Source organism: Mytilus galloprovincialis, chromosome 7 (genome assembly GCF_965363235.1).
Source record: "Mytilus galloprovincialis chromosome 7, xbMytGall1.hap1.1, whole genome shotgun sequence".
Taxonomy (NCBI): domain Eukaryota; kingdom Metazoa; phylum Mollusca; class Bivalvia; order Mytilida; family Mytilidae; genus Mytilus; species Mytilus galloprovincialis.
Genome location: NC_134844.1, coordinates 85,123,319 through 85,129,318, shown reverse-complemented (window position 1 = coordinate 85,129,318; position 6,000 = coordinate 85,123,319). Strand labels below are relative to the sequence as shown.

The window sequence follows — 6,000 nt, the reverse complement described above, 5'->3', positions numbered from 1 at the left end:
ATTATTCTTGAAGTTTTATATATGAAGCAGCTTTGTAATTAAAATGAATCCATTAATATAAAAAATTATCTAATAATTGCTATGAACACAAAATGTCAAAGTGTCTTGGTACTTAAAAGGCTTCATTTTGCCAATTACTATATGATTAAAATAAAAAAACATTTTAATTTATCAAGGTTTCTGAGCAATTTCCTTAAATTAAAAATGAATATGTTGTAAAAAGAAAATATCTCAAAATATATTTAAACAATTGTCAAAAAATTATTTGTGACTTTTTGTCCTATCAAATTTGTGACTAAGTTCTGTGACTTTCTTTCCGTTTACCCAAGAAAGTACCTATGAGGATTTGGGTAGCAGATCCTTCGTTTCTGTATATTTAGTGTCCATTCTTCTTTATTTTATAAACCCCTTCCAATCTGTCACCTACTGTGAATTGGAACTTTTTTGTATACATTACATGTTATTATTAAGAATGGTAAAAAAACGTCCATGCAAGAGCTGTATTAAACTGGACCCCTGTTGAGTTCATTTATCGCTACACTGACAACAGGTATGGCCTAAATCCCGTGGTCAGAATTCTGACCACGGGATTTAATAATTCGACGAGACTAGTAAATCATGGACTATATTTAATTATGTATTATACTGATAGCAAATCAAAGAAAAATTAGCAGTATTAACATTTGAGGTCAATTTCCTATTACATGTAATTGGCCAATTTTATTAGCGAATCGTTAAATTTGTAAGATTCGTCCAATTAATGCAATTGTGACAATAGCTCCAACCCGTTCCTTCGGTGCGAAGCTATAGATAGAACGGCGGACCAGTTTAGGGCTGTATAGCCAGTCAAGGTCATTAAAAACTTCCAGAGAATGTTGAATGATGGACTAAAATATTGCTTAATTAGGAGAAAAACAAAACAAAGTTTTGCTGCTACATAAATCACCAAAAAGTAAATTTAATGACAATCTTAGCTTTTACTCTATGATATATGGAATTAAATATTTGAGTTATCTCCCATTAGCAGTTATTTTTTTATCAGAACAAATTTATTAAAGTACATATGCTTGCTGTAAAGTCTCTTTTTCACTTGCACTTCTGGGTAAATAAAATCCTGTTTTTGTTAGGTTTTTTTGTTAACTTTTCATGCTTATTCTGTATAATATTTAATATATGTCCAATGTAAATAAAAAGTTATGTCATAATGGTATGAAATTCTATAAATCCATTAACATTTCTTTATTTTTAAGGGTTTTAATAATACAGAGGCTAAAAAACATATGTATATTCATAAATTTTAGTTAAATAACAATTATCATGGACTTATTTGGTACAGTTCATTAAATTAGAAATGTTCTGTATGGAATTATATTCAGACATCTTACAAAACCATGAAATGGAATATCCATGATGATTTAAGTTTTTCTAAATCCATGAAAATTGGTACTTTAGAAAATATAAATGATTGACATTAGTCATAAATATATATAGAATTTTTAAGAATGTTACAATTTGGACCAATTTAAGAGAAAAAATACCCTGTAAGAAACTACATTTTATAATGGTTACATAATAACATTGGTACTTCCATAGACTTTTAACAAGTCACACTCCTAAAGTTGTATGGTCAAAATCCTTGATTCACATCTGATATATACATACATGTTAATATATAAGCCCCCCTCATGTAACATTACAATTGAAACAATATTTTAAGTAAAAACTTATATTAATAAGATTATTAATTTAAAAATAAACAATATAACAAATTTGTTAAAATTGGAATTATATTCATATCATTTTTTTTAATTAGTATTTTGTCTACTAAAACAAAGTTGGCCAACATTACTTGTAAAAAATGAATTAAGATGTTCGTAAAAAAAATGATAAACCAAAAGAGATAACTTTATAGAAAATGTAATTAAACATATGCCAGATTTTATGTCCTGGCAAAAAAATGAAAAAATTAAATATCTTCTTTGTCCATCAACCTCAAAAGAAGTAGAAAGCTTAGGGTCCTATTTTAAACAGACAGGGGACTCTTGATTTATTTATAAAATATATAATTTATATATCATATAGATAGATTGTTTTGCTTTTTTGCTTTTTTTGTTTTCATGGTTTTGTTTGTTAAATGTATTTTGTGTATGTTTATAGTATTTGTCACAAACTTATTGTTCAGAGTTTATAAGACAATAAATATTTGAATTGAATATATATATAAAAATGATTAGACAATAATTAATTCCTGAATAATGTTGGATTATTAGATTATGCAGATGATTAGCTTGATCTCTATCTGTTTGTAGTAAGACCAGCTGTGATAACCCTCTCATGTTTCATCCAGATCTTTATATGGAATGCCCCATCAGAAGATATCATGCATGTGTTGGAACATTCCATTTCAGTTGCAGGGTGGTGGATATACGTGCAAGGTAAACTTATCAAATTTATAACTTATTCTGTAGTTTCTTTAATATACTTCTTTAGTTTTTGAAAATTATTGTATAATTTTGTTTGAAGAAAAAGATCAAGTTATTAATTTTTGTACAGTTTCATAAATTGATTTTTAATATGTTTGTTTCTATGGAAATCTGAAACCCCCTTAAATTGGTGAAAGTATAAATAGATACTTCTGTGATGTATGAATCTTCTGCTGTTCTGTGTTTACAAGGCAACTCCTCTTCTTGAACATTCCAGCTTTTCACAGAAGTGATTTTCCTGGCAGCCATTTTGTTTTCGAGACTAGTAGGTAGGCTAAAACTTTGTTTACATTTTACATGATGGAAACTTCAAAAATTTCCAAAGTTTTGTGACAGTTTTTATCCTATCCCATTCTTGTGCCCACATATGTATACTAATACCATTTCCTGTGTGATTTTCCTGGTTTTGCCATGAGTTTCTGTAAAACATTGATGTCTTAGAAGGGGGAGGGGGAGTGTAACATTACACTATGAAACAAATTACTATCCTCCCCTTTATATCACTTCTACTGGATGATTAGGAGACATCATCCTGAAAGATAAGGTCATTATCATGATCATTTTATGCTTTTCCCTCAAAATGTCTGTCTTTTATCTATAACGGCTTAACATACAAATCTGAGTAGCCTTTAAAAGTGAAAAGACATTGTGTAAATAAATCACTATCCTTATAATATGTCTCCATCACATTTAAGAGTAAAAACCTGTCCACTTGAGTTCAATCAGGGTCTATTCTTAAACGCCAGAAGCAGATGTAGGATTTCGGATCCCCCCCCTTTTTTATGATGCTTCATATATGATAATGTTTATAAGTTTAACAGACTGGTATCACTCAAGATACTGGCTTCCCAGGGGTCTCTCCCTTTTTTTAAATCTTTGATGATTTGCATCTGAACTCATAGCATTACATGAAATGTAGAAAGTCCAATGAAGTCAAATATAATACAGAGTTATAGCAAGCTACAGTTTATATACAGAACACAAAGACAACATGCAAAAATTTTCTGAAGTTTGACAAATATTTTGGGCACTGAATCTAACTATGGCACAATTTCTGTGTTTTCTATACATGCTATAGATGGCATCTTTTTGACGATATCTAATGGTCCAGCCCATGCAGGTCCTAAAGTTGTTAGACATCAGAGCAAGGTCGTACGAGATAAATGTTCTTGTTCGGTGGTGCTAGACCTGTCTGTCATGACATATGAATGGACAATAAATGGAAGTTTTTAGTGACCTTGACTGGCTATACAGCCCTTGCACGGTCAGCCTATATGCATGGATAGTCATAAAAAATATATTTATTCTGCATAATAAAGTCGCACATGAAAAACATGTATGTGTTATCAATTAATTTGCATATCACTTCTTGGCACAGACCGGTCAAACTTCTTAATTAATTGGGGGATCAATTAGATTTCTGCCATGAGCGGTGCTGACCTGACCCTTGAAATCCTACTTCAGGCTTTCACCAGACTTGGGTGGCAGTTTAATTTAAGCACTCAAACAAAGATATGATATAATTAAATTTAAAACAAGATTATAAATAGTCTTGACCATATGAAATGTTAGCAAGAAAACAAGTTTTAAAATTTGCAATTTAACATCATATTTTCTAAAAAAAAAAAATCACACAAGTTATATTTTAGGGGGCTCGCGGGTCTAGATCATTCTTTTTAATTTAATATAAGATTTCGCTATTTTTTTCTATAAATGAACTTTATCTGATACTTATTTAAAAATAAAATAAGAAAGAGGGGGTCACCAATCATTTACGCTCACAATCTGCCTTGGAAAGAGGCATACATTTTTGTAAAGGTACTTTTTTCTGTTGAACTAATAGGAGAAAAAGAGGTAATATCGAAATAAAAAAAGAACTTAATTACAGAAATCGCTTAAATTTTACAATTATTTAGTTAATGTATAGTTCATTTAAAAACAATCAAAAATATAGGTCACCAATGAGAAAAAAAAGATATTTCAATTTTAATGCCAAAAAATAGCATTTTTGCACCAAAGGGAGATAATTCGGAGCTTTTTCAATGAATTAAACATTTTAAAAATCATCTGGGGCCAAACCAAATCAATTTTTTTGGTTAATTTTTTTATCATATATCATAAAGTAATAACTAATAGTGTTATAAATAAAATTTGTTATGCAAAAACAAATGTTTAATTTTTTGATGAAATTTTTGTACCTGCAAGCCTCCTTAAAAGAATACACACAATAATCTATAAAGAAATTCCAAATGTAGTATATCATGCTCTGATTTTCAAGTAAAGCAAAACTTACATTAGTTACTTGACTTTCTAGCGGAAACTTGATATAACAAATATATGTCGATTAGGCACATGTAGGGGTAACTTTTTAAGAAAAATCACAAGAATCTTCCAATAAAGACATGTGTAGGTTCCTATTATTTCCATTGAAAAATAAATTTATCATTGATACTAGGATTCAAATTTTTTTACGGCAGACACATGTTTCGTCTAGAAAAGACTTAGTTTCCAAAAGTTAAAAAGGCCAAATAAAGTTTTGTCAATTACAACGTATTCCTTGTGTAGAAAATTCTTAGTACACCTATTTCCAAAAATTAAAATTAAATATAAAGAGCACTTTTGTCTGTCCATGTGTCTTGTAAACTTGTGCAAAAGCTAGAACTGTATTCAGGCAACTTTACACAATATAGTCCCATTTCAACATTTTAAAGGGAGATAATTGAATTTACCATAGTAGTATACTGATAGAAAATTAGTAATGCAGGGTGAGGTTGTATCCTTTAACTTAACCCGAATAATTCAGTCGTTATATTCCGCTGATCTACAAAGGCTACATTAACGCCTGAACGTCTTCCTCGATCAAGATCGTCAACTGGAATTTTCACACTGCTTTGCAATATGGGAATTCTGATTTAAATTGGCAGCTAAAGAAGGAGGAGTTCCGGATGTTAATTGATGTTAAATGATGTAAACTGATGTTAATTGATGTTAATTAATTATTATCGGATTTGTGTTAATTGAACACACGTGTTTGGTAAGACAATTACAAGAGAGTTGCGCAGACTCATTATCCTGATCGCCGCTGATTGGCTCTCTCTCACAGAGAGCAGGCGACGCGGCCAATGATCACAAGGAGTTCAAGCCCTCGTGTGGGAGAAAATCGGACACGGAAAGGGCTTGAATTATTCGAGTTACCTTTAACTATGAGTTAACTCAGCTTGGTTTACTTCCCTTGGCTACCAAGTTGAATAGTACACTGGAAATCAAATATCCATGAAAAAGCAAGTTTTCCTAAATCTAAGAAAATTGTTACCAACGAAAAAAATACTCATAGTAAGGGATGAAAAGAGTACAGTATAAACAAAATTATCCTAATTTTATAACATGGTACATATTATAATGTTTTATTTTCATTAAACTGGTCAGTTTAATTTGAATTTAACCTATAAAAGCTATTTATAAACCTCAAGGAATTGTATATTTAACATAATCTAAATATACAATACCTAATTGTTAG

The 6,000-nt window shown here is 30.1% G+C and overlaps 1 protein-coding gene across 17 annotated transcripts in view; it reads left to right on the top strand.

Annotated features, from left to right (window-relative positions):
* Positions 1–2,382: 2,382 nt before the first annotated feature.
* LOC143083894 (uncharacterized) overlaps positions 2,383–6,000 on the top strand; it is a 31,042-nt gene continuing 27,424 nt past the window's right edge. For 4 of the 17 annotated variants that reach the window (XM_076260287.1, XM_076260283.1, XM_076260278.1 and 1 more), the window contains exons 1-2: positions 2,383–2,435; positions 2,701–2,752. The gene's annotated coding sequence lies outside the window, so the exon portion shown is untranslated. Of the gene's footprint in view, positions 2,436–2,609; positions 2,753–6,000 lie in introns of those variants that run through there. The other 13 variants (XM_076260292.1, XM_076260286.1, XM_076260276.1 and 10 more) reach the window with 7 other exon arrangements.